The sequence below is a fragment of the Barbus barbus genome (genome assembly GCF_936440315.1).
Source record: "Barbus barbus genome assembly, chromosome: 27".
NCBI classification, from domain to species: Eukaryota; Metazoa; Chordata; class Actinopteri; order Cypriniformes; family Cyprinidae; genus Barbus; species Barbus barbus.
Genome location: NC_136755.1, coordinates 29,207,747 through 29,218,290, shown reverse-complemented (window position 1 = coordinate 29,218,290; position 10,544 = coordinate 29,207,747).

The window sequence follows — 10,544 nt, the reverse complement described above, 5'->3', positions numbered from 1 at the left end:
CTTTAAAGAAATAGAGGTTAAAATGCACATTTAAAATAATATCTCTGAATTTAAAAAATGTATTTAGTCACCACTTGTAGTACACTTGAGTGTACTAGTAAAGATGGGTTCAAGTGTATAATGGTCGGTTACCCGGAAAGGGTCACCCGCTCAGCGCGAGAGCTCTTTAATGAAAAACCCCACCGGGTGTCCTCATCAAACCCATCCACTGACTCTTTAGCTCGTCATTGTAATTAAAATTCCTTGATGACAGCCACGGGCCAGATGACAAATTAAAGAGAGTCAGTTATAATAAGTCACAGGTTGTGATTATATTACTTGCAAAAATAACACTATCATCCATTAACCTATTCACACTTTTTATTTGGCCCATTTGACCTTTTTCTATTTGCTCTCAGAGTGATAATGTGATTTGACCTGCTGCTGCTCTCTTACACGTTATTCCTTAAATCAACAACATCTGCAGCTTCAATCTATAAATCCTGCTCAATCATTATCAGTGTAATGAAAAACCAAAGTTGGATTCGGACTTGTCGTTTCAGCTCAGTCGGTGTGTCTAAATCATGAGATCAAATCCTGAAATGATCTCAGCTGATAGTATGAGAAGGTGTGATGTAAAGACGATCCACACAAAGCACCTGAGAAACACACACACACTCTCAGGCAGGAATGATTATGCGTTCTCACCTGACAGATCCCGGGTCCCAAGTGCCTTGTAGTTTTTAAGGTGTGAGATTCACAAGGATTAGCTCCCAGCTAAGAGGAATATTGAGACGAGAACGACTTCTCCGTGCAGAATACAGAATTCTGCGTTCTACAGAAGAAATGAGCGTTTAGACTGTCGGTCTTAAAGGTAAAGGTTGTTTATTGGCATCTACATGATCCCATGAAGAACCATCAAAACCTTTCCATTCCACAAAAGGTTTTTAGATGAATAAAATGTTCTTCACACTCAGAAAAAATGGCTCTTAAAGAATGTTCACCGAAAGGTTATTTGGGAAGACAAAACTAAAAATGTTTTTTCTACATTTAAAAATAAAGGTTCTTTATTGGCATCAATGGTTCCATGAAGAGCCCTTAACATTTATATTTGACAAATGGTCCTTTATAGTAGAAAAAAGGTTGTTTGGATTATTAAAATTGTATAGGAAAATGGTTCTTTTTATAACTGTTCACTGAAAGGTTCTTTGAGGAACCCCAAATTGCTGTGAGAACCCCCTTTTGGAACCTTTATTTTAAAAAGTGTATCTGCCATGCAATTAAAAGAGATCACGAAGAGTTAAATTAAGCCTTGGGACAGTTTCAAAAATAAGGATTCTTTATTGACGTCTATATGGTTCCATGAAGAATCTTTAACATCCATGGAACCGTTTCCATTCCACAAACGATTCTTTATAGTGGAAAAGGTTCTTTAGATTATAAAATCACTCTAAAATATAAAGGTTCCAAAAATGTTGTTTTCCATAAAAGAACCAGTTTTGGAACCTTTCAGTGGACAGTTCTTAAAAGAACCATTTATTTACTTGGTGTGAAGAACATTTTAATTATATAAAGAACTTTTCTCTTTTTTTCACTTTAAAGAAATAATGAGATTCCCAAATGCAGTTTTTGTAGTGATTCCATTTTTGGAAACTTTCAGTAAAATAACCTGCGTGTGAAGAACATTTTAAAGAACCTTTTGTGGAATGGAACGTTTCCAAGGATGTTAAAGAAGTCAATTAAGAACCATTATTTTTAAGAACATGGTTCTTCTATTGTAATACTGTGAAGCTTTATTTTTAAGTCCATAAGTTGCTTTAGGTTATTACTTTGTATATTTAGGCCAAAATATGTGTGTGCATTATCTGTGTGCAGATGTGTGTTATGAGCAGGGAATATGTGTGTATATGTGTTTGCATGTGTGCAATCTAGAGATGTGTGAAGAATTTGGGGAAAAGGGGCTAAAAATCTGTGAAAAGACAGAGAGGGGGGCTGGAACTCAGCTGGAAACTGATTGGCTGCCAGCCTGAGGAGGAAATAAGAATCTGCTGTCCTCTCCGGTCTGGGACCTCGGTGACCAGGCACAAGATGTCTGCCACGGCCCCCGAGGGCCCCGCGGCGTCCCCTCAACACTCCTCTGCCAATGAAAGCGTCTTTCTCATTTTATTATTGACTTGAAATGCCACCCAGTCTTTATTTCGCTCACTCGCTTTCTCTCTCGCTCTCTCGGTCCCGAGCGCACAGGAGAGAGTCGGGTGAAAGGCTGCGGGTGAATCAGGGTCACTCAAAATCAATACTGTGCTTTTAGATGGGACAGATACATAAGGGACGGTAATAGTCTTAAATGTTCTTTTGTAACTCTCAGAGGCTTTGAGAGGGGTGACGGTGGAGTTGGGATTCTCAAAAATCACGACTCACTTTTAATTTTCCAATGCAAACTGTGAGTATATTCATTGTGGCTCACAGAACTGAAGATCTGGGTCATTCACAGCAATTTCACTCAGATAAATGTGAACTCATGACTATAATGCACATTTCTAGGCCCCTCAGATGATTTATAGGTGTTGTATGGATCAAGCTTATTTTTAGTGGCATGAACACGTTTTTGTGTGAGCATCATAGTAAACTTCACTATTTCTGCTAATAACATGCCTATTTTTTTGTGCAAAATGCATGCCCTTGCAAAAAAAGACAATTTACTGCATGTAATTGATTATTTAATTTAAATTCAATTTAAAGTACTTTATTGGCATGATAGCGTGTGTTTACATACAGTAGGCCTATTCCCAACATATTATACACAAAACAAGTAGGTCTAATGAAGAAACATTTAATATCGGCTAACAATAACAATAAAATAAGTGCTAAGTTGAATTAACAAGATGGGCTATGATTTTAAAAATATACATACATTTCCTTATATATCATAACGTGCCTATTTTTATTTTATTTTTTTGAGTAGAGCTGCAGTAGTCATTTTTTAAGTGATTAAAATTATGATTTTACTTGGTAGACAATAACAAGGCGAAAAAGCTTGCATATGCATGCTATTTTAAATCGCAAATTAAATGAATAATATAAAAAAGAAAGGAAAAAAAAGAAAAGCGATATTATTTGTTATCTACACTCTAGCGCGCGCTTCCCTTTGACCTGTCACGTCACGCCGCCGCACACACACCTGACGTGACAGCGTCATATCAGCGCGTGCCTTGCGGTGGCGTCGCCGGTCGCGTTAAATGTTCTAGGCGTGTATCATACCTGGGCTCCGTCACTGAGGTCAGTGACAGACTGGACATGCATTTACCCTCAAACTGCTGTCAACACCTCGTTAGAAACGACACAGGAAAACAGGCCCTTTATAGCGTCCCGACGTTATCGATAAATCATTTAGAATCGTTTAAAAGTACTCACTGGCATGATTATTTACACACAATAGGCTATTGTCAGTATTGTAAGGATTTTACAACAAAACACGTGATGACAATAAAAAGTAACGTAAAATAGAACAAATAACAATAAAGTAGTATTAAAATTGGGTGCTGATTTAATAATGAATAAAATTATGTTTATTTGATACTTTAGTTTTTTATTATTTTGTTTTAGTTTAAAGAATCCTGACTGACTTAAATTTTAATTAGTGAGTGATTTACAAGTGTTATTTTAATATCATTAATATACTATTATCGTATTTGTTAATATTTTGAATTCGATTTAGAATTCTCTTTGATTTCACATTTTTACGTCTTCAATTTTTGTTAAAGTTTTTGTCATTTTGTAATAAAAAAAATGCATAGTTTTTATTTATTAGTTTTCATTTATTTTGTTTGAGTTATTTTAGTACTTTAAGTTAAAAAAAACAAAACAAAACAAAATGCCTTGGCAACTAACTAAAAAAAAAAAAAAAAAATTCTAATAAGTTGATTTTTTTCAGTACTTTAATTTTTATTGTTTAATAATTTTATTTTCTACTTTATTTAGGTCAAGCGTCTTTAGTTTTAGTTAATTATAATAACCCTGGTCATTAGTTCCATTAGTTAGCACTGCTATATTTCACAGTTGGCTGCACACAACTCTATAAAGCGATCTATAAAAGTGCAGCTGTTTCAGTCGTGAGAATTATGGACTGGTTTTTGAAGAGCGTATCCATCTCTCGTCATTAGTGATGGGAGAAATGAAGCTTTTCAAAGCTTTGAATTCTATTCTTCGAATTTCTATCCTACAAAATTATTCGCTAACATAGCTTATTCGTCCAATTAAATGCATATTGTATGCATACATTTTTTTGTTTGTTAAATAAATAAAATCACTGGTAAATAAAATACGCCTTAGTATCGATATTTTTTATTTGAGTATCGATACTTTCGATACTCGCATCGGTATCGATATATCGATCCTTCAGGGCTGCGTTCCAGTCCGTTTTTTTATGCCCTTCACTCGCAAACTTCCCTCCGTCTCGTTTACTCGGATGTACGCCATTGATTACGTTGCATGAGTGCCCACTACTGGCAGAACCCTTCTAATGGGATGAATTGGAACATCCTAAGCCCTTGATCACTTAGAATCAGCTATACAGTTGGTTAATTGTTTACATTTTTCCCTGTACATTTTTTTATATGTACATAGGTATGATTGGGCTGTTATAAATGGAAAATAAATTATATAAATTGCTATATTATAGAGTTGTTTGGGGTGGGGATAAATTAAAAGCGATCTGCGATTACGTCACAATCGCGTTGCATTGTGGTCTGTGGAGCGGCCTGAAGTGTGCATATAAAGCAGACTCGCTCCCTCTGTCAAAATCAAGGGGTCGAGGACCTGTCCATATAAACTTCCCTCGTTCACTTCGCGAAGTAGAACACACTATGGCATCAGGGATTCCCCCAAAGGGAAGTGCTTAAAGAAGTTTGCAAGTGCGTGTCTAAAAGTGGAGTGGAACGCAGCCCTAGTGTTTCTAAAGCGGCCATCACTAGGCATCGCTCCATCGAACCTCAAGGCATGCAGAAACCCAAATAAAGTTGAATTACAGCACATACGCATAGATTCATTCCATCTGAGCCCAAAGTTTACGTTTCCTCGTAAACCCGCTCCCGTTCTGACCTGTTCACCATGTACCGTGACCACCCATAAAAGCCGCGTGACCCCCGGCGGCCAGAGGTCAGGAAGTACTACCATATTGTTGTCAGAGTCCATCAGCGGTGGACGCACATGAAAGCGGTGCATTCCTGCTTTATGATGCGATCGGCGTGAGATTCATGAACGCCGTCGACAGGATTAACGCCGTACGTCTCATTAGAGGATCCTGGCGCTGAGAGCCGCGGCGGGAGGCGAGCTGAGAAACATGGCCATTAGGGCGTCTCGTCTGCGCTCCCGTCTGCTTTCACCTGCGCTTGTCTGCGCTCTCATCTGCGTTATGGGGATTTATTTCGCACTTGAAGCACACCCAGGCCTGTGGCATCTGCTGACAGTCGCTCTTTAAAGAGATGGATGTCAGCGCTTTGCTTGAGTATCGGATGCCTGTTTGCTGTCAGAGCTTTTCGGGTGAATATTCAGTAACGTTAAGTGACCCTTAAATGTTCCCTGACTTCTCGTAACACAAACCTCAAACAAATCAATGCTGAAAGGGAGAGTTCAGCCAGAAATGAGAGCTCTGCCGTCATTTACTCGCTCCAAACCTGTATGAGCTTCTTCTGTGCTACTCAAAAGAAGATACAGTCAAAGTCAATGGGGTCCAATGTTGACTGTTTTATGTGAATTTTAGTTCAGCTGATCTTTTTCAGTTTTTTACTTGTTCTTTTCATATTTAACAGTAAGTAAAAAGGTTAATCACATTATAAATTAGGAATAAATAAGCCAAAAAGGCAAGTTCTGTTGTAATTTACTTGCTCCAAACCTGTATGAGGAGCTTCTGTGCAACTCATCTGTGAAAGTCAATGGGGTCCAATGTTGACAGTTTAATGTGGATTTTAGTCCAGCTGATCCGGTTCAGTTTCTCTCTATTTTGTCCTTTTGATACCTAACTGTAAGTAAAAAGGCAAATCATAGCATAAATAACAAATCCAAAGTCTGAGTTTTGTCACCATGCACTCACTAAATGACCGTGAAACAAAAATGTCAGTGGGTTTTTGTCCATACAGTGGAAGTCAATGGGCTCCGAAGTTTTTTCTGTGTCTTTAAAATGTCTTGTTTTATGTTCTTTCCAAAGAAGTCATACTGGTTTGGAATGACATGACAGTGAGTAAATGATGACTTTTGTGTTACATGACATTTGGCTCATGTCCTCTGATACATCAGACTGCTGTGCATGCACTGTGAAGTTCGGTCCACTTTCTCTCTGTTTCACCCAATATCATCCTTTTCATTCTGTATTATAATTAAAAAGGCCAATCATAACATAAATCATAAATAAATAAGGCAAAATTGTGAGTTTTGTCACCTTGCACTCACTGTGACATGTGTCTTCTGTAGAAACACAAGAAGACATGTCTGTTTTTTGTCCATACAGTGAAAGTCAATGGGGTCCAATGTTGCTTATGTGCCATTCTTTAAAATATCTTCTTTTTTGTTTTTCCACAGAAGAAAGTCTGGTTTGAAACGGCATGATGTGCTCTGATCTGTGCATGCAATGTTTTAGTCCATCTGATCTGGTCCAGTTTATTTCTATTTCGCACAATCTTGTCTTTTTCCTAAAGACCAACATTTGAATGAATAAATAAGTCAAAGTTATATTTTTTTGATCATTAACTTTCTTTGTCTATACAGTGAAAGCATTAAGGTCCAATGAAGATTCTCTCTTTTTCTCTCAGTTGTGTCCTTTTTCCCACTGTACTATAAGTAAAAAGGCCAACCGTAACACTGAAAGAAATAAACCGGCCAAAATGTGCATTCTGTCAGTGTTTATGCACTTCAAACCGGTGTGACTTTCTTCCACAGAAGTGGAAAGAAGATCAATTGCAGATTGTCCAGGGTAAATGTATACAGATGCTGCTAAAAACACCATAAAAATGGTTGTGCAACTGCTGCACTACATCTTTTGAAGCCACACAATAGTTTTGTGTGTAAATTATGACAGAATTGTCATTTTTGGCTGAACTAACCCAAGGCTTTCCAAAATAAATTGAGAAATTTGGTGTTTGCGTTTGATTTGGGGTGTGGAATTGCATTATATTTCTGAATTCCAGCTGTGTGAATCTCTCTAAGACGACAGAAACAGTAAAGCCGTGGATTAGATGTGCGTGGCAGCAGCCGTATGCACAAATGCAGATTGCGGATTGAATATTCTGCGGGTTTTGGCACGTCTGCTCGATCTGATCTCCTGTAGTCATCCAAGGGAACTGGGGCCGTTGCGCGCCACATAATAACATTAACAAACACACGGATGAGTCCTCAGTGTAACCTCACGCATGAGACGGACCGCATGTGAATATCTTAAAGCAGCTCGCTTCCTGTTGGAGTTTTGAGTCGTGCACCGTCTTGGCCTCCTAACTGCAGCTGACCTCTGGCTGACCCCGGGCTGGGTCTGATCGCGGCCTGCCGCTGACCCATTTCTCGCCTCTGATCTCTCTCCTCGCGGTACGGCGGAGCCATCGACCGGCCGGGGCTGAAGGATGGCAGGTGCTAAAAGTTTGACAGCGCAGGCCAGAGATACATGTTTTGAAGAGAGAGTGATGCATGTGAGTGTTTGTGTGTGTGTGTGTGTGTGTGTGTGTGTGTGTGTGTGTGTGTGTGTGTGTGTGTCGGCATCTGCACCGGAACCAGTGCTATTTTAGTATTTTGTTCTGACATATTCTGTTATATATATTTTTTTCCGTTATATACGTTTTTGAAAATCTAGTATTCATTTTTTATTTGATTTGAACCTTATTTTAACTAACACATTTTTTAATATATATTTGAGGTTTTGGTTGAAGTTAATAATAACCTTGACTGGCACCGAGACTCAGTTAAATACTGTTTACTGCATATACACTGATTATATATGACTTTTGAGCAGAGTTTGAGATGTTGTTGAGGTCTCCTCTGTAACTCTAGAGGAGAATGCTGGAGACGTTCTTACTCCATGATTAAAAGACTTTATTAAATAAATAAATATATATTTATGAAACTTAAAATTATGAAATTTCAGCTAGTTGCCAAAGCAACATTTTTTCAAATTAAGTTGATGTATTAAAATAACTAAAACTGAAAATGAATAAATATGTAGACATTATATATATACATATATATATATATATATATATATATATATATATAAAGAAAACTTATAAAAATGATAAACACAACAAAATTACTAAAACTTTATCTAAAATTAAAATGGAAACAGAAAATATAAAAACGAAGACCAATTTATACTATTAAATAACTATAATAGTATCAGTGATACTAAAAAACACTGTAATCTGAAAAAGATCAAGTTGAGCACATTGCATTGTGGGATACAGTATTCAGCGAATGCAGTAGTTTCTGTGATGCATCAGAACATTTGCATACTGTGCATATTAAATACTGCAGAATCAGTAACAGTAGATGCTATTCTGAAATCAGTCTTTGTGATTGAGTCTGTGTGTTTTGAGAGTAACATGCTAATTGGCTGAGATTATTCACCTGTATCCTCTCGGCGTGTGTGTGTGTGTGTGTGTGTGCACTTTGGAGGGTCATGCGGTGACTCCCGCGTGTGGTCCGGCGGCGGCCCGCGAGTGCTGTTACTCAGGAACAAGCAGGGCTTTTATCACATCTCCAGCTCTGACTCAGAAACTGCATTTCGCCGCTCTCTCTCTTTCTTCGGGACGGCGAGCGGACGCAGTTCTCTGCAGCAGTTCAGCTGAGGAGCAGCCGTGCATGGGCCCGTCTCTGTGAGTCAGAGGTTTTTACACCTTTCGCTATGAAACACACACACACACATCTCTGTCTCTCAGCCTACTCAGGCATATGCTGCTTATGTCGACATGTTTATTGCTTTAAAACTGACCCCACAGAGAGAGGGAGACACGTGCGGGGAATCCCAGGCCCCTGTCTGTCTGTCCTTCAGTCTCTGGAGACGTCAAACCAGTGCTCTTGTCTCTGAACGCTCCTGTCACTTCAACTGATTGAGGCTTGGATCTTAATGTTGGATGAATGCAAGTAGTGAGATGCTTTTGTGTTTAATATTAGTGTACTGTGTGTGATCTTTAGTGGCTTAAACTGGTATTATGTGAAAAGATGAGCCATTTGGATCATATTTCTGACCCTGGGCCACAAAAACAGCAATAAGGGTCATTTGACCCTTCATTTGTTCAAGGGTGAACACGGCAATCACGCTCGGATCCGCGGCAAAACAATCGATCCGAGATCGCCTGAACGAGCTGGTCTTGGCTCGATTGAAAACGAACTCTGGAGCGGTTCAGTTGTAGTGAGAAGGCAATCCGATCCAACGAACCAATAAACCAGGCTATATCACAATGTATGATGGGTAATTACGTAAGTTCCATGAAAAGCAGTAGCTGTGTTATTTTGCTAATAGGGCCTACCTCTTAAAGAGATAGTTCACCCAAAAATTTAAATTTGATGTTTATCTGCTTACCCCCAGGGCATCCAAGATGTAGGTGAATTTGTTTCTTCAGTAGAACACAAATGAAGATTTTTAACTCAAACCGTTGCAGTCTGTCAGTCATATAATGCCAGTCAATGGGACCCACGGCTTCGAGAGTCCAAAAAAAAAAATATACAGACAAACCAAATTAAACCCTGCGGCTCGTGACGATAAATTGATGTCTTAAGACACAAAACAATCGGCCTGTGCAAGAAACAGAACAGTATTATATCCACCGCAATGTCCAACTACCCTGAGTGTGTTGACAACAGCCGGCGATTGTTTCGTGTATATATATATATATATATATATATATATATATATATATATATATATATATATATATATATATATATATATATATATATATATATAATATATAAATATACACATAAAAAAAAATTTAGTTTATATTTATAATAATGTGCATCAAACAAATACAGCATTGTTTTAACCACTGCACTACTGGAACTTCACTGGGAACTTCCAGTTTTATATATTTTTACTTTCGATGAGAAACAAAGTCGCATCTTTCAAATTATGTCTGTTTTTTTCAAGAAATTCAAACAATAAATACCATTTTGACAATCTTTGATGTGGCAGGACAGATTACTGTATAAACGCCTCGCCTCGGTTCAAACAGCAGCTCAATCATCCTTTCATCTTTACTACTAGTTATAACGCAAAATAAAAATTAATGAATATCTCATGCAATCGCTCAATCAGCGTTTCAACCACGGAAAGACATCATTAAAACAGCTTCTAAACAAAATGTAACGTAGCATTTAATTTACCTCAGGCAAGTCATCAGTGTCCACAGCTCGTTAGTTCGCTACAGAAATGAAGTCTAGAGAAGAGCTTTTTGCCAAATATTACACTATATACTCATTAGATTTTACTTTACCTGTTAGTGATGTCTTATTTATTTAATGTATAAATCTGTTATGAAAAAAGTTATTACAGCCACTGTGTAAATAAATATATTGCAAAAACAAATAGA